At 46.3% G+C, this 18,986-nt stretch overlaps 2 pseudogenes; one reads left to right on the top strand and one right to left on the bottom strand.

Annotated features, from left to right (window-relative positions):
* Positions 1 to 883: 883 nt before the first annotated feature.
* Positions 884 to 9,587, top strand: LOC141056021 (bifunctional phosphoribosylaminoimidazole carboxylase/phosphoribosylaminoimidazole succinocarboxamide synthetase pseudogene; annotated as a pseudogene).
* A 4,745-nt stretch (positions 9,588 to 14,332) lies between these two features.
* Positions 14,333 to 15,460, bottom strand: LOC141055979 (guanine nucleotide-binding protein G(q) subunit alpha-like; annotated as a pseudogene).
* Between the last annotated feature and the right edge of the window lie 3,526 nt (positions 15,461 to 18,986).

The raw sequence follows: 18,986 nt of genomic DNA, 5'->3' as shown, positions 1-18,986 counted from the left end.
TATTCTCCAAATCCACAGTGGAAAACCACACAAAAACCGCTGGAAAGCCGCAATAAAAAAAGAAATCCGCAGGAAAAATGCAGGTCATTTGACCTGGGGATTTCTTAAAATCTGTGTGGAAAAATCCGTAGGAAGAAAATCGCCGTGTGCACTTAGCCTTACATTGTACTGTAAATCACTTTGCGGATCTGCAGCGTTTCTGTGCGGTAAAATCAGCTGCGGATCCGCTGGAAAAATGCATCGTGTTCACATGGCCTAAGTGTTCCATTGTTCTGCAGTGCTCCCAGTGGAAAGATTTAGTATTGCAGTATTCAGTGACATGTCATGGATGTCCATAATGGTTGTAATTCCAAGAAGTCTTAGAAAATTTCCACTTCTGATGCAAGATTGTGTGATGCTTTATGCATGGATGAATCGGGACCGTAGACTTCTGTCTCAAGATTCAGGTTCTGTTTTTATCATAAATTAAAGCTGTTGGCTGTCCTGCCTCTATTACCAATTCTTCATCAACTGCCAAGTTCAGGCTCATTCACACGTCAGTGTTTGGTCAGTATTTTGCATCAGTGTTTGTATGCCAAAGCTGGGAATGGAACTTACTGAGAAAAAAATACAATTGAAAGACTGACTCCTGTTCCTTATTTTGGAGACATTCCTGGTTTTGGCATACAAATACTGATGTGTGAAAGAGGCCTTAGTCTGAGATGACAAGTTAGCATATAATCTAGCAAAAAATGGCACTCAGGTTGGTATTATGGTGACAATTTATTCCAGGAGTAGTACACAATAGTAAAGGTTTTGGTCAGACAAGTGACCTTCAGTGTAATAGATTAACATAGACATAGATGATCATGGACACACGAGTTGAGACTGGGCAAGAAGCTGCATGAAGGTAAATCTTACTAGCTGTATGAGCTCCTAAATTACCCTGGCTTTGTCCTCATGCAGTCCAAGGACCAGATCACAGCGGGCAATGCAGCCAGGAAGGACCACATTGAGAGGAAAGCATCCATCTCCAACAAGACCACCAGCTGCATATTCAAACTGCTACAAGAATCTGGTATCAAGATAGCATTTGTGACTAAGTGCTGTGCAACTGGTTCATTGCCACTGTGAGATGATCCCTATAGAGTGGGTGTGCAAGAGAATAGCCACCAGTTCATTCCTGAATAGAAATCCTGGGGGTACCAGAAGGATATAAATTTTATCCTCCTAAAGTATAGCTGTTGTGAACTCATTTTATTCGGTCGTCCATGACAGCACCACCTGAGAGGGATCCGCCCTTCCTAGGAACAGGAAAACCTACAGATAAAAAAGGGCGGCACCTCTCCCACGCATCAGTTGGTTTCTTGTTCCTAACAAGGACAGAACTCCCTACAGATCGTCCGTCATGGATAACTGAATTCCCAGGCCAGCGGACCGACTCAGGTAGCGGGGGGTTCTCCTACCTCAGTCTCGCTGGGGGCCCTGGATGCACCACGGTGGGTCCGGGTAGAATTTCCACGACAGTGGTAAGAGCAGGCGGAGACAGGGTCCGGTGGGTGCCTTCTCCATGGGGCCAGTGAGGTAAGCGGTGTCTCCTTCCCCCGGAGGTGCGGCCCATTCGGGCGGGCGCCGCCGGCGGTGTCCCACAAAGGGAGCGGCGGTTCCGAGCCGGCGGCGCAGTGCTAGCCCCTTGCCGCGCGTCCCCGTGGCCTCTGTCGCGTGGCGGAAGTGACGCGGCGGAGGGGGCGGGGCCTAGCGTAGAAACCGGAAGTCGGATGCCGGTCGACTTCCGGTTGTTGTGGACATGCGCCGATGCGCGCCCGCCGCCTGAGGGGGCCGGGCAGGCCTGAAGGGGAGGAGGAGGATCGCGAGGAGCGGTCCAATGGGGGGCCCGAACACCGGACGGAGTTCCTGCTGATCCGGAGGGGAAGCCTTCTTAAGACAGAAGGCATTGCTGCTGAGGTGCTTCTGGAGGCCCAGCGATGGACACAACAGAAGCCCCCATGGACCCACAAGAGGTGCAGCCCATGGCAAAGCACCCCAGTGACCAGCCTAAGAGGCAGAAGGAGGGATGTTCGAGTGGACAGCCACAGTAGTTCCTCTAGGCCAAAGGATCCTCCTGCAGCCCCCCATGATCCGGTACCTGTCCTCATCTGCAAGGGTAAGATCTGCGAGAATGTACCCTAATGCAGTGTCCCCTTATGTGTTTGATTCTCAGGGGAAGAAGGCCACAGGGAAGCAGAAGCACAAGGAATTTGCCCTCTGTAGTTGCCCCTTACCAGATGGCCACCCTAAGAGATTGTGTCAGTCTTGCGTGAGACAGACGGTAGGTACGGAGATGAGGGGTAGAACGTGAGTGGAGTATCAGACTCTTACACTCTTCCCTATTTATGCAGGTAGCGGAAGAAGCTCCAAGCTTCTCTACAGACCTGAGGCAATTAATCAGGACTGAAATAAAAGCCCTATCAAAAGAAGATTCTTCTAAAAGAAGACGGGCTAGTGTTTCAGGCTCAGAATCTTCAGTCGGCCCTAGGAGGGAAGATATCTCCTCAGAGTCCTCGGCCTCCTCTTCTTCTTCCGAAGAGGATTCCAGCCGGTTCTGTTTTCCCTTGTACCAAATGGATAAATTAAAACCATAAGGTCAACCATGGGGGTAGAAGAAAAAAAGACAGAACTGTCTGCTCAGGACATTATGTTCGGGGGTCTAGACCCCAGAAAGCAAAGGACTTTTCCATTAAACGAAAGAGTCCAGAGCCTGATAGACAGGGAGTGGAAAAAAACGGAAAAAAGGGGTTCTATGTCGCCTGCTTTCAAGCGAAGATACCCCTTTGAGGACCCAATAGTAAGTCGATGGGATAAGGCCCCCAAGCTGGATGCAGCGGTAGCTAAGGCCTCCAAAAAGTCATCTATACCCTTCGACGATATGGCCTCCTTTAAAGACCCCCTAGATAAAAAGGCAGATTCCTTTTTAAAGGGCACATGGGAGATGTCAGCAGGCGCCCTAAGGCCAGCAATAGCAGCCACGTGCGCAGCCAGATCCATGATGGTTTGGCTGGATCAATTGGACTCCCAGCTAAAGGATGGAACCTTGCGAGCTTCCATCCGTAAGTCTCTTCCAATTATCCAGAATGCTGCTGCCTTTCTGGCAGATGCCTCGGCAGACTCAGTAAGAATGGCGGCCAGGTCTGCAAGTTTGTCTAATTCGGCCCGAAGAGCCCTCTGGTTAAAATGCTGGCCGGGAGATATCCAAGCCAGGTCCCGTCTCTGTTCTATCCCCTGTGAGGGTGAATACTTGTTCGGCCCCGTCCTAGACGAACTGTTAGAGAAAGCCGGGGATGAGAAAAAGAAATTTCCGAGTCTGCCGAATACATCCTGGAGACGTCCCTTTTCTAGGAAAGGGTATTCCCGCAGGAGGCAGGCCAGAGATCAGAACAGATGGGACAACAAGAAAACCAGAGGTACGGGCTTCATGTTCGGAGGAGGGGGGCGCCAAGAAGGTCCATCACGGGATAATAAGAAGCCGCCCCAATGACTAGTGGCTCCGGTAGGAGGAAGATTATCTGCCTTCTACCCGGCCTGGGCCAGAATCTCAAATAGCAGCTGGATACTGGGGGTGATAGCTACAGGACTGCACCTAGAGTTCTCCTGCGTTCCCCAAGATCAGTTCAGGGTAACTCCGCTCAAATCTTCCCCGCTAGAACAAGCTGCCCTGGAGACCGAGGTCCTCGAGCTACTGGACAAAAAAGTCCTGACGAGAGTTCCAGAGGAAGAGAGGGGGAAAGGCTTCTATTCCCCCCTGTTCTTGGTCCGTAAACCGGACGACTCATTTAGGGCTATATTTAACCTCAAAGCCCTCAATAAATTCCTGGTCGTACGTCCGTTTAAAATGGAAACAATTAACACCGCAATAAAAATGCTGTTTCAAAACTGCTTCATGGTGGTCCTAGATCTGAAAGACGCTTACTACCATATACCCATATGTCTAGCACACCAACCTTTCCATAGACTGGCGGTTCAGTTGGAGGGGTCAATCCAGCACTTTCAGTACGCGGCCTTACCCTTCGGGGTGGCAGTTGCGCCCCGAGTATTCACCAAAGTGATGGCAGAGGTGATGGCCCATCTGCGCGAGCTAAACATTCTAGTCGTTCCCTATCTAGATGACCTCCTTATAATAGGCAGTTCAGCCGAGCAGTGTTTAGAACAATTACAGAAAACAACGGCGGCTCTAGAGCGGTTGGGATGGCTACTTAATATCAAAAAATCCCGTTTGCAGCCATTAAAAATTCAACAATTTTTAGGCCTAACCCTAGATTCTAAAAAGCAGGAATGCTGTCTGCCCCCAGAGAAGCTGCTGCACCTGCATGGCCGGGTCCTGAACACTTCCAACAACCCCTCCATGTCCCTCAGGAAAGCCATGTCCCTGTTGGGTTCCCTCTCATCCTGCATTCCTGCGGTCCAGTGGGCCCAAGTTCATACGAGAACTCTACAGGGCGAAGTTTTATGGTATCAGAGGATTCTTGGGGGTAACTTAGAAGGTCGACTGACCTTATCCAGAAACACAATAGTCCCTGAAAGAAATAACTTGTCTAGAGGGGTCCCTTGGGAGTATAACATTACCCGCGTGGTCACCACGGATGCAAGTCCTTCCGGTTGGGGGGCGCATATGGAGGAAATTCTGGTCCAGGGCCTATGGGAACGGGATCAGATACAAATGTCTTCTAAATTTGAAAGAATTGACAGCGGTAGTACACACAGCTAAAGAGCTCCTTATGTATCTACAGGGCCATCACATACGAGTTCTCTCGGACAATCGAGTGGCCGTGGCCTATATCAACCACCAAGGCGGAACTCGATCCAAAACTCTGATGAATGTGGCAGGACAGTTGTTCCAGCTAGCAGAGCGGCATTTTTTATCTCTCACGGCTCTTCACATAAGAGGAAAAGAGAACGTCGTGGCAGATTTCCTAAGCCGCAATCTGTTAAAACAAGGAGAGTGGGCCTTAAACACCTCCATTTTCGTTCAGATCGTGCAGAGATGGGGTCAACCAGAGGTGGATCTATTCGCCACCAAGGAGAACTCGAAAACGAGACAGTTTTTCTCCCTAAATCCCAGGGAGACTCCTCTGGCAGTAGATGCGCTACTGATAAAATGGGACTTCAGGCTAGCCTACGCCTTTCCTCCCCTATCTCTACTTCCTCTGGTGTTGAGGAAGATCGGGAAGGACAGGGCAAGGGTCATAGTCATTGCCCCGTTCTGGCCCAGAAGAGCATGGTTCTCGAACCTCAGGATCATGTCGGTAGACTATCCTTGGGTTCTCCCGGACCTTCTGTCCCAAGGCCCGGTCTTCCACCCTCAGGTGGCTGGCCTACATCTCACGGCGTGGAATTTGAGCGGTCACTGCTAAAAAGTAAAGGCTTCTCCCCAGACCTAATTGACACTCTACTAAAAAGTAGGAAAGTGGTGACAACTAAGATTTACGTCAGAATTTGGAAAAGATTCCTCCAAAGCTCAAATATAAATACTGATGATTCCGTCCCTATAGGCCAGATCTTGGAATTTTTACAAAAAGGGCTGGACCTGGGTCTCTCCACCAGTACCCTTAAAGTACAGGTATCTGCCTTAGGGGCCCTCTTTAGCTGCAACATCGCGGCTAATTACTGGGTCAATAGGTTTATCAAAGCAGCGAGTAGATCCAGACCAATAGTAAAGAATAGACTCACGCCATGGGATTTGAACCTAGTCCTAACAGCTATGACAGAAGTGCCATTTGAACCAATCTCGTCAGCCTCTATTAGGAGCCTGTCCCTCAAGATAGCTTTCCTGATAGCCATAACGTCAGCCCGTAGGGTAAGCGACATTCAGGCATTGTCTAGGCGCCCACCTTTTCTTCAGGTAAGAGGATAGGGTAATACTTAGACCTGACCCAGCGTATTTACCAAAAGTAGCCTCCAGCTTTCATAGGTCGCAGGAAATAGTCCTTCCATCCTTCCTCCCTAAACCAACTGAGAGAGGAGAAGCTACACACTTTAGATGTTAGGAGATGCCTCTTGGAGTATCTAGCGGCTACCGATCCCTGGAAGAAGGACAATGCCCTCTTTGTCTCCTACCAAGGCCCTAGGAAAGGTCTTAGGGTGTCCAAAAGTACACTAGCCAGATGGATTAGAGAAGCAATCTCGTTAGCTTATACCTCAAAAGGTAGAGTAGCTCCGGAGAAATTGAAGGCGCATTCCACCAGAGCCGTGGCGACCTCGTGGGCCGAGAGATCGGAAGTCTCCATCGACCAGATTTGTAAGGCAGCCACTTGGTCCTCTCCGAGCAATTTTTATAGTCATTATAGGCTAGACTTGGGTTCTTCTGCAGACCTCTCCTTCGGTATCAGGGTTCTGCAGGCTGTAGTCCCCCCCCTAAAGTAGTGATTACTCTCTGTAATTCTCTCAGGTGGTGCTGTCATGGACGACCGAATAAAGTCTTAGTTACTCACCGGTTAACGGTATTTTTCGGAGTCCATGACAGCACCCATAGATTCCCTTCCCTTAGTCAATTTGGGTGTGCACGTCTTCCCTTTGTACATATCCACGGGTGATAAAAATTTTATTAATATTGTTGTACATATAATTATGCATTAACCTTGGAGGTCCTCTTTTTTTATGCTCTGTAATCCAACTGATGTGTGGGAGAGGTGCCGCCTTTTTGTAACTGTAGGTTTTCCTGTTCCTAGGAAGGGCGGATCCCTCTCAGGTGGTGCTGTCATGGACTCCGAAAAATACCGTTAACCGGTGAGTAACTAAGACTTTCTGGTTTACCTCTAGCTTCTGGTGAGGGTGGTGGAGCTGGCTGTGTTGACAGAGGAGTCGTGAGTTCTCCATCCGGGCTCCCTCTAGTGGTGACAGTAGGTAATGAAGCTGATCTATATGGCAGAGACCTGCCACCTGAGGAGGAGGACTGTGAGTGGACATCAGGTGTCTGACTGGATTTAAGTCAGCCGACACCCTAATTTTGTGCTGGTGATTTTTTTTCCTGCCCTGAGGTTCTGGTTTCCAGTTCTGTTCCTGCCTTCTCAAGCTAAGTGTGCTCTGCTATTTTTTCACATGAGATTTGGTCTGGTTTACTCAGTTTTTGTGGTTAGCCAACCCCTGCTGGTGCTGTGCTGAATTTCTATTCTTATGTCTGTTTATGCAAGTTTGCTTTTTGACCCTGATCAGATTGGTCTTTTGCTCTATCATCAGAATATACCAGAGTGCTGATATAGGGAATTGAAGTCTAGCGACTTCATAGTTTATCAGAAAGTGTTGGACATTTTTTGGCAGAGTTTTGTGCGTGATTGCAGACAGCATCTTTCCTTTCCTGTCCTTTCTAGTTAATGTGGGCCCCATTTGCTCAGCCTATTTTTCTGTGTTTGTGTTTTCATCTTGTCTCACTGACAATACATGCTTGGGGGCTGTCTATTGCTTTGGGGGTCTGCTCTGGGGCACTTTAGATTTCCCCTTTTCTTGCTTTAGGCTTATTTAGTTCTCTGGCTGTGACGAGGCCTCTAGGATCATCGTAGGTACGCTCTATGGCTACTGCTAGTTGTGTGGATAGGATCAGGGGTCTGCAATCCGCTTAGGTACCAACCTCTCTGGTTTTCTGTGGCTTAGCTTGTTTGTTTTTTCCTCCTCGGTGACTCGATCATAACAATATATAGCTGTTTTTCAAGGATGATGCCAATAATGACTCTCAATGGTCTGAAGATCAGCTGACTGCAACTAAACTGTGCTGGCCTTGTGATTGGCCAGGCAGAGGTGGACATCATGAACCATTCCACATTGGCCATCTTTGAAATGCTGGAAAAAACATGGTCAGCACAAGACTGCACCTGAGTGAATATGAAGATTGAGTTTGGTGTGGATGTGACCAAAAAAGAAATGGTCTTTGCTGATGTGATTGATAATGACTTGTGGCGTCTATGGCCCTCAGGTGATCAGAGCCAGCAGAAGGATGAACAGACTTACCACGAAAAGTCAAAAGAAACTGAGTGGGTTGCAGACAAAGTGGAGTTACTGGTGACCTAGTCATAGCCAAGAATGGATTGTTGATGGGGTAAATTTCTGACCTAGTCCACTGTGAAAAGATTAAGCAATCTGTGCAAATTATGGCATCCCATGTGAACTGAGGGAGATGTCTGATCACAAAGGACCTGATGAGACTGCCTGTGTGTTGGTCTCTCCAGGCATGTGATGTGACTGTCACACAGCCACAACACATGCAGCTGCGGCGCCTAACGGCGGATAAATGGGAGCGCTTCAGGTTTCCGATGCAGCTATTTGGAAACGGCTAATGGTATTCGCATAAGCCCTAGTGATGGGCGAGCACTAAAAAGCTCGGGTGCTCATTGGTTGGGTCCAGCAAATTGGAATACCTGATAAACCCGTGTAATGAGCTCAATGTAAGTCTATGGGAAAAAGGGAAAAGTAAGCACTTGTACCACAACCTCCCACCCCCCATCGGGTGATTTTGGGGCCTAAAAAAAATCTGAAATCCTTAGGAACAGTGTTCAAACTACATGGTATCATCATGGGGGAATACCCCTGGAAGCATTTCAGACTCCCAGGTCACAGCTATGAACAATGTACAATAAAACATACAAAAATGAAACTGAAATGGATTTTCCTGGGAAATATGTTAAGGAACATCCTTTTCATGGTAATTTGTATGTAAGACAAAATAAATAACCAAAAACAAAAATGTTGTTCCACCACTTGGGCTATGTTCACACGTAGTGTTTTGGATGGTTTTTCAAATCTAGCATTGCTTTCAACCAAGACAAATGCATTCACTGGGAAATGTCACTTGAGGAAGTGGAGACAAAAGGGAGATGGTAGAAAATGCTTCTGTATCATGCAGCCATTAGTAGAAGATGGGGGGTGTTCCCATAGTGCTGCATGAAGTATAATTCAGAATTCTGTTCTGTGCTCACCTCCATTTGTCTTGGCAGTATTGTGCAGCGGTTTGGCTGATTTGCACATGGTTAGTGATGGGAAGGGATCTTTTACTCTAATTGGGTACTGTTCAAGAAGCTTCTTGAATCATCTTTATCAAGTTGCTCTCCTGGATTGATTCCTTCTTCCACTTCATCTTCTTGGTCTTCTTTCTTCTGTCCACTTTCTCTTCTTAATTGCTGTAGATCTGTGGAACTAGAAGGACAAGTTAGTTATCACTACCATTGAGAGTGTAAGTTAACTAAAACTAATTGACCAAACATCTTCCATAATGCATCATTGCTTATCTCCACTTCTATAAAGATGGGTGGCAGGGCTGCCTATGGCTGGAGGTGACTTACCTTTAGCTCTCTCCTCTTTCACCCAATATTGTTATTGTTCAACTTCAGATGGGAAATTCCTTCTTGCTCATGGGTATGGTTGATGTAAGTTCCAGCAAGTTCTCGATCTTCAAAGGTTTTCTTGTGCAATTTGGTAAAATAGCTCTTGCCTCTTTTGCACTCACCAAAGGTTGATGAAATCTAGAGAGAAAATACATTGGTGCTAGTGACTACCACACAAGTAAGCACACAATTCCTACTATTCTAGCCACATGTCATTGTTCTCAGTACTAATCCTCAATTCCCAATTCAGACCATCCTGACCAGAAGCACAGGCAATCGCCACCTCTTGGTGTACAATTGTAAGTGGAAAAGTCAGGTCCAGCTTCTTGGTGCAGTTGAGCATTTGCTGTTTCAATATATGCAATTGTGCAACACACAGACCCCTACTGCCGTCCTATGCATTTTGACTCTTGGACTAAGACTTCATTAGAGTCAAAACACACAGGCTGGCAAGAGGTGTCTGTTTGCTGTGATATACTGGAATATGTATTGAAACAGCAATAAATTAGCAACTGCACCTAGAAGCTGGACATGTCTTTTCAACGTTTCCTACTGTTCACTCACTTCTCATGGAGCTTTTCCAAGTCCTTCCCAGAATGTGTAATGGGTTGTCCTTTTAACGTCACAAAAAATGGTCAACCATCTTTGAATTCTTCAGCTGAGTTGGTCAGATAAATTTGAGGTATGTTTTGAATAGCTATTGAATAAAAATTGTGTTAAGGATTTGCTTAGCTGAACATAGAACAAAGTAAATATGTTGATTTACCCTTGCACACATCTTCCTGCCAGGGCCGTATTGTTTGTGCTGCCCTAGGCACTTTTAGTGCTGCCTCCCCCATTGGTGAGCATGAGTAATGCAGACACTGTCGTCAGTGACATAAGATAATACTTTAATCCTCCCACCATGGGGAAATTCAGAGCATTACAGCAGCAAGGCAGTAACAAGTACAGATACATAAAGGCATTACATTGACATTAGGTAGGTACATATACAAAAAAAAGATGTAACCGGACTATCACAACTTTTGGATCTATTAGTTCAGTGTTTGGGTCGTTCTCTGTATTGGACAGTGCTGGTTATACAGCCTAACTGCAGCAGGAAGGAAGGACTTTCGATAGCGCTCCCTCTCACATTTAGGATGAAGTAGCCGGTCACTGACTGTGACAAAGATGTGCAGTACTGTCTCATGCATGGGATGGGTATCATTTTGCACCATGTAGCTCACCTTGGCCAGTATCCTCCTGTCTCCTACTTCCTGAACTGGATCAAGGGGGAATCCCAGGACAGAGCTGGCCCTTCTAATCAGTTTGTCCAGCCTATTTCTATCCCTGGTTGATATGCCACTACCCCAGCACACCACATCAAAGAAGATGACTGATGCCACAACAGAGTTGAAGAAGGATGCAAGGATTGCCCCCCCCTAAGTCCGAAGGCTCTCAGCCTTCTGAGCAGATAAAGCCTACTTTGGCTCTTCATGTACACTGCATCCAAGTGATGGGCCCAGTCAAGCTTATTATTGAGGATCACACCAAGGTACTTATAGGTGTCGACTATCTTAATGTCATTTCCCTGAATGTTCACCACTACTGATGGATTGTTTCCCTTGTGAAAGTCCACCAATTCCTTGGTCTTCCTGGAATTAATCCTAAGGTGGTTCCTCTGACACCACTCCACAAAAGCTTGGTTAGTATCTCTGTACTCTTTCATCTCCTTCTGTGATGAGGCCTACTATTGCAGAGTCATCAGAATACTTCTGCAAGTAGCACCTAGATGAGTTGCACTTAAAATCCGCAGTGTACAGTGTGAAGAGAAAAGGGGCAAGAACTGTACCTTGAGGTGCCCCTGTATTGCAGATCAGTGTCTGACACTGTCCCAAACCTTTACAAACTGAGGTCGGTTCGTGAGGTAGCTAAGGATCCAGGTGGAGATTTGGAGGTCCACGCCAACAAGGCCCAGCTTGTCTCTCAGTAGACCTGGCTGTATGGTATTAAAAGCACTAGAGAAATCAAAGAACATTATTCTCAGTGTTCCCAGGTTTCTCCAGGTGAGAGTGTCCTATCTAGAAGGTGGATAATGGCATCATCCACACCAATGCCCGGCCTGTAGGCAAACTGGAGAGGGTCCAAATCCGAGCTCACTAGAGGACGGAGACGTGTGAGAACAATCTCTCTAGTACTTTCATCAGGTGTGATGTCAATGCTACAGGTCTATAGTCATTAAGGTCTTTCGGATAAGGCTTCTTCGGAACTGGTACCACACACAATAATTTCCACAGTTGTGGTACTATACCTATTCTCAGGCTCAAATTGAACAGATATGTAATAATCTCACTCAGCTGGTGCCCGCAGGTTTTGATTAGCCTTGCACTGATGCCGTCAGGACCTGCAACCTTCAAAACTTTCATCTTATCCAGTTCTTTTGCAACCTGGGTACTTGTGAAGAACAGACCCTGGCTCAGTTGACATGTTGCAGCAGGGGTACAGGTTATTGTAGCAGAGAGGTGTGAATGGTATGCCGGGGCAGGAACAGACAGTGTGTGATTAAATCTGTTAAAGAATAGATTAAGTTCATTAAGCCCCTCTTTATCTACAACCATCCTGGCAACAGTCTGTCTATGCCCAGATATAGACTTTAGACCCTCCCAGACTTCATGAATCCTTTTCTGTGACCATTTCAGTTCAATCTTTCTCTTATAATTAGCCTTTCCCTGCCTGATTAGATTCTTCAGATCTTTCTGCACCTCTCAGCCTGCCCTTGTCACCTGCTCTGAAGGCCAAATTCTTCTCTTTGAGAAGAGCCTTTATTCCGGGGCTGATCCATGGTTTGTTAGAGAAGCACCTCACTACTTTTGTGGGTACCATGTTGTCTACACAGAAATTAATGTAGTCCGTTATACAATGTGTGAGACCATCCATGTCATCACCATAGGAATCTTGCAGCACATCCCAAGTGGTTGTTTCAAAGCAGTCTCAGAGCATCATCACTCTCCTCAGTCCATATCCTCACTGTGAGTGACAGCAGGTTCTCTCTGTACAAGTGGCTTGTAAATGGGTTGGAGGTGCACTAGGTTGTGATCTGATCTTCCAAGGGGCGGGAGGGCTGACTAGGCATATGCCCCTCTCATATTGGCAAAGAACAAGTCCAATATTTTGTCTCTAGTGAGGTAGGTAACATACTGTATGCAACCGGGTAGTATGGATGCTGGAGACACATGATTGAAGTCTCCTGAAACCAGAAGAAGTGCTTGGGGGTGAAGGGACTGCATCATGCTCACTGTGGATTGTGGGACCTCAGTGGCAGCATCAGCTTTCGCAGAAGGGGGGACATATGCAGCCATCATGATTACATGTGGATCCGGTAGTTTTTCTGCATTTGCCATGTAACAGATCACTTGTGGCAGCACTGCATTCAGCCTCATTCATTCCCTATGGGACTTGCAGACATGTGCGACACTTGGGGTTTTGCCGTGATCCAGCAAATGTGGTACTTGTAGCAACTGAAAAAAAAAAAGCTGCTAGGTAATGAATGAGGCCAGATCTGTGTATGCTCATGTAGCTCTTTCAAAGATACTTCCAGCAATATTTTTACATTTTCAGTCTATTCATCTGAAATCGGTTTGCATACGTATTCAAATGAGTGAGTAGATCTGTTGCTCCAGCTCTATACCCGCTCGGTGCCACCTCTTCCTGATCAATTTTGCAGCTCTCTTTTCCAGAATGAGACACATCATAGAGGCTGTCAGTGAAGCAAAAGCAGGTAGCACTCTGCGGGACATAGAGCTGGAGTGATAGAAGGTTAAGATCCACCACAGTCGTTAGGCATAATTTATATATCAAATGAAATGCTGATTATTGAATAAAGGGAGAAAGGGACTGACCATATAAAGGTGTTAACGGAGTTTGTCTTTAAAAGAGCTACATGCACATATATAAGGCTTGGAGGGGTTAAATCCAGCAGACTGCCTTTAAATAAATACAGTAAAACATGGTGTATAAGGCTGGTTTCACATTTGCGTTTTTTAGCGCTGGAAAAAAACGCATATGTGCGCATGCGTTTTTTCCCCTATATTTAACATGGGTGCGCATACCTGCGCGCTTGTAAGCGCATGTATGCGATTTTCATGCGCTGCGTTTTTTTGGGGTGTGCGTTTGTATTTTCCAGACGCAGCATGTTGCATTTTTTGGCCCTGCAAAAAAGCGCATGCGCACATATGCGCACGTTTTGCGCTAAAAATGGCCATTATAGCCTATGGATGCGCATATGTGCGCACTGGCATGCTCATGTATGCGTTTTTTTGCATATGCGTTTTTTTTTTTAACTATGGAATTTAGGGGTTTGGGTTAGGGTTAGGGTTGGGGTTTGGGTTAGGGTTAAGTATGGTTTGGTTAAGGGTTAGGGTCAGGGTTAGGGTCAGGATTAGGGTTAAGTATGGTTTTGTTAAGGGTTAGGGTCAGGGTTAGGGTCAGGATTAGGGTTAAGTATGGTTTTGTTAAGGGTTAGGGTCAGGGTTAGGGTCAGGATTAGGGTTAGGGTCAGGGTTAGGGTTAAGTATGGTTTTGTTAAGGATTAGGGTCAGGGTTAGGGTTAAGTATGGTTTGGTTAAGGGTTAGGGTTAGGGTTAGGGTCAGGGTTAGGGTTAAGTATGGTTTTGTTAAGGGTTAGGGTCAGGGTTAGGGTCAGGATTAGGGTTAAGTATGGTTTTGTTAAGGGTTAGGGTCAGGGTTAGGGTTAGGGTCAGGGTCAGGGTTAGGGTTAAGTATGGTTTTGTTAAGGGTTAGGGTCAGGGTTAGGGTCAGGGTTAGGGTCAGGGTTAGGGTCAGGGTTAGGGTTAAGTATGGTTTGGTTAGGGTTAGGTATGGTTAGGGTTAGGGTCAGGGTCAGGGTTAGGGTTTGGGTTTGGGTTTGGGTTAGGGTTTGGGTTTGGGTTAGGGTTAGTAAAGTCATGGTTTGGGTAGTGTGAGGGGCCACCTAAAAATGTTGGAAAAAAACGCAAACGCGGTAAAAACGCATACAAACGCATAAAAACGCTGCGTTTTTTTTATGCATGCTCATAAAAATGCTTGAAAAAAACGCAGCAGTTGTATGCTTTTGTATGCGTTTTTTCAATGCGTTTTTTTGCGGGAAAAACGCGCTGCAAAAAAAAGCAAGTGTGAAACTAGCCTAAGTATGGTAAAATAGCAGTCCTTATTCCATGAAGCGCTACAACTCCTTCAGTCAACTGATCAATGCTGATGTCAATATTGATTGCCTATTATAAGGATAAGATGAGTGAAGAATTCTGAAACCACGGATGTGTGATAATCATCCTAAATGGTGCTTGGCACTCTTCCATCCGGTTCTCATTATCAGACTCCATGAGCACCTGATCATATTCACTAAGAGCTACAAGGAACATTATGAAGGTGTATCCACTTCTTCCTTCTCATTGCTGCCCTCCTATGTCCACCATTCTGAAGATGACACTTTGTAAATCAAACGGATATTCAATGATTCCTGTCGTGGGCACTCTGACTCAGAGCACAAGTTGTTGAAGGTAGATAGCCATGATCTGTAATACGGTCCAGGTCATTTGGATAATTATTTTTGGAATCGGACAGTTGATAATCCCGTCTCCTATCATGGCATTCTTGTATGCCAGGGTCATTCCATAAATATTTCACTGCATCTACATAAGGGATCTCAAATGAGCACACCTTCTCAATATCAACTTCCTGAAATAACAGAGCATGGCCCTTGTTGTGTTGATACATGTATGGAATTTAAGGGTCTCCCTTGCCCTAATCATAGCTTGCATTGCAGTGAATATGTTCTGGTACACAAGCTTAGTTGAAGCCCCTCTTCATCAGAGTAGCCAGATCCATGGATAATCCTCATCTGCTCCTGGCGGGCGTCCCTCTTGTCTTGGCGGAGCTTCGTGTCTCATCACTGATCCTCCGAGCTTCCTTGACCTCCTCGCTGAGGCAGCACATAAGCAAGCTTTCATCTCACGGCCACCCACCCACCCTGAGATGCATAATGATCCTTCAACATCCTATACCCATTACCACAATGGATATGGCTGTAGGCCCATCCTGGGACACCGGCACAGCACCCCCTAGTAGACAAAGTGGTCACTACAACACAGTACTTATCTACAGCATTCTAGAATGCTCTTGATAAGCCCCTGATCTGACCTGCAAGATGATAAAAACATGTTTTATTATACTCACCCGGGGGCGGTCCGGTCTGATGGGTGCGCAGGTCCGGCACCTCCCATCTTCATGCGATGTCTTTTTCCTTGATTTGTCGTGCTCCTGCGCAGGTCATATAGAATCATGAATCATAGAATCATTGAATCGTAGAGTTGGAAGGGACCTCCTGGGCCATCTAGTCCAACCCCCTGCTCAAAGCAGGATTCGCTAAATCATCCAAGTCAGATGTTTGTCCAGCCTCTGTTTGAAGACTTCCATTGAAGGAGAACTCACCATTTCTCGTGGCAGCTTGTTCTGCACTGTTGAGGGCAGAGCAGAGTAAGAAGATCCCAAAGGAGGTTACCTTCACTGCTCCTTATACAGAACCACGTGGCCAGATAGCAGGTTTGCCAGGGGGGGAGACTTTCTACCCTAGACATACTGGACCATGTAACTGCTATGGTTAGAGGAACAGGAAGGGGGACTAGATCGGAAGGTGTGCAGGCAGAGGGCATGAAAGCGCGGAGTGCCAGAGGGAAAGCAGCCTGCAACACCACACTCCCAGGGAGAGGACTCCCCGTCAAAGCACAGAGGCTGAGAAGAGCAATGGTGAGAGCTGTAGTTGAGTACGTGGACTCTGGAGCCTTCATGACCAGAGGAGACTTTGCACCTGACAATGCAGAGATATTTACACGCTCGGGTCACTAAACCCTTTAACCATTGGTCTGTCTCTGATCCGTGTTATCAGTAGCTACACATTATTACAGTCCTGCAGTGCGCAGGTGCTTGGCCTCTGACCTTTCACAGCTTCTGTGCACTACATTACTTTGCTCTGCCCTCAACAGGGCAGATCAGTACGCCAGCACAAGAGCGCAGCACAAAGCAAGGAGGATAAAGACATTGCATATAGATGGGAGGCGTTGGACCTAAACCTGCGACACCCATCAGACAAGACCGCCCCCGGATGAGTATAATATAACTTGTTCTTCGTATCTACAGCTTTACAGAATGCTGTAGATAAGCCCCTAAAGGCAGTGGACGCATCTTATAGCGACAAAACGAGGTGACAGGTTCCGTTTTTAAAAAGATTATTTTTTCATTGGTATTATTCTTACGTCACAATACCAGTATTTGAGGATCTTCTGTTTCGAGGTCAAGAGCTCTCTGATGCGATGTGGCTGCCTGTCTCGCTGTCTTCCTCTTTTGACACTGCAGTGTTGTGGACAAAATATTGACTGGTTAACAACAAGTATGGTGTCTATGTACTAACTGAACTATAAACTCTCCCCATAACATGTCCAGCAGACATTGTAGGATTACTATATTGATTTTATTCTATTACTGCTCAGTCTCTGACTAAGGCCTTATTCATACATCCATGTTTAAACACATACTTGAAAAAATGGTATCTGTGTCATTGGTGTATGGTCAGTGTCAGATTTTACAATAAGGGTATATGCACACGTTGTGGATTTGCCTGGGGATGGCGCATGCTCAGATTCAGATCTAGTCTCCCGAGATCTCGGGGCAAGATCTAAATCTGAGCATGCACCGCCCCAGTGGCCACTTTCCTGGAGGCCACCGCATCGCTCCAGTGGAGCTTCAGGGGCTTCCGGGCTCTGACAAAATCTCAGCGAAGCCCCCTTTGCTACAGAGCCGCCGCCCTAGCAGAGAGCTGCACAGAGCACCGCTGCCATAATGAGGTAATAGGGAGACTTTACTTGCACCTTCCTGGTGAGGCGCCCCCTCACCTTGTCATCAGGACCACTCCCTCCCCCCATCTTCCCACCACCACCATACACAATGACCGCAGATTGCTCTGCACCTGCCCTATAAGATGACATCCAGCATACAAGATGACCCCTAGCTTTTAAGATTTTCAGGGGTTAAAAAATCATGTATGCCAGAAAATATGGTATAATGTCCAGGGAGATCCCTAATATATGTCCAGGGACAGGCGATCTATAATATATAATGCTCAGGTAGTAGATCTATAATATATAATGTACAGTCCAGGCAAATCTATAATATATAATGTCCAGCTGAGACCAGAGGCAGAGATGTATTACAACACTCCCACCCCACTCACTCTATCTGGGACTGGCAGCCAACATTGCCAGTGCTGCTGCTGCCATTCATTCTATGGGACCATCTGGGAACAAACATTGCTGCTGCTGTGTTCTCCAGCCTCCAGCCAGTAGTAATGGACACCAGAGACACAAGATGGGGAGCTGACAAGCACCTTGACACGTTTCACCACCCTGGGCTTCAGGTGTCGTGGGAAAAAATGCCTCCAGAAACACTGGTGTTCATAATTTCTTATCCATTTATTATAAATGAGCAAAAGATAAATCTTAATTGCATCAGTATTTGGGGACCTATCTCTGCCATCACCTGTTCTAGATACTTGTTTGCACACAGTTTTTGATGGCATTTGTCAGGCAGGTCTTTCCAAACATCTTGGGAAAACTATTTGCAGATCTTCAGTGTATGAGGCTTGTGCAAATCCTGTCTCCATGTGATCACACACACTGACATTGAGGTCAAGGATCTGTGGGGCCAAATCACCTCCAAGTCGCCTTGTTCTTTATACTGAAGGCTGTTACTAATGACACTGGATGATTTGGATTTTCTGCTGCAGAATAAACTATAGTTAGATTTACTATTTGCTCTAACATTTAGATGCAATATATTTTTACAATTATATTTAACGTGCAATGTTCTGTGGATTCCTATTGGTGATAATGGGATATTAGTAGGTAAATTGCTTAACCATTTAGGGCAACAAAACTACTCTGCAATATTTTGGTGCATTAATGTAGACTTGCAACCCATTTCAAGGGTCTTCATTGTCATTGAAGACCCCAACTATCTTGAGGGAGGGAAGCTCTAACTAGCCAAATACTGAGGCTGAGCTGGAAAGGGCCACTTGGGAAAGGAAGATGAGTCAGATGTTACAGATGTCTGTGGCTTGAGTGCTCCTCTTCGAATGTTCTGCTTACATTTACAAGCCTAAGTGGTCATTTTGGGGTGAGTGCAGAGTCTGGAGAAAGTGTGGTCTGCAACTGCATTGAGCTGGTGGCCTCCTTGACAACTTAAATTGAGAAAAATGACCCTGCTCTTTGTGTTCCTGACATGTGCTTTTCAGACCATCCCAGAGACAGTCCATGAAAGGCATGTAGTCTGCAAGTGGGATGAGCTGAAGTGGCCGCTCGGGTCCGCTAGGTGAGACCACTATTCAGATTGTGGTCCTTTTTAAGATCCCTTGAACAGGGCGGAGTAAAGAAAAGGAGTTTGGTCTGCGTGGATGACGTGTTGCTTGGTCCATAGTGGTATTTGTCACATCATGTCATCTAAACTGGCAATTGACATCAACACGTTAAGAATTCTCTGGGTGCAGATTCTCTTGAAACATGGTGGTGTACCCTTCTCATGTCATCCTGGAAGCTGAGTGGATCCATGTTTGTTAAC

Source organism: Dendrobates tinctorius, unplaced genomic scaffold (genome assembly GCF_039654945.1).
Source record: "Dendrobates tinctorius isolate UK_male_01 unplaced genomic scaffold, ASM3965494v1 ptg000193l, whole genome shotgun sequence".
Classification (NCBI taxonomy): Eukaryota; Metazoa; Chordata; class Amphibia; order Anura; family Dendrobatidae; genus Dendrobates; species Dendrobates tinctorius.
The sequence above is the reverse complement of the archived record's forward strand: the minus strand, read 5'-3'. Positions and strand labels throughout refer to the sequence as shown.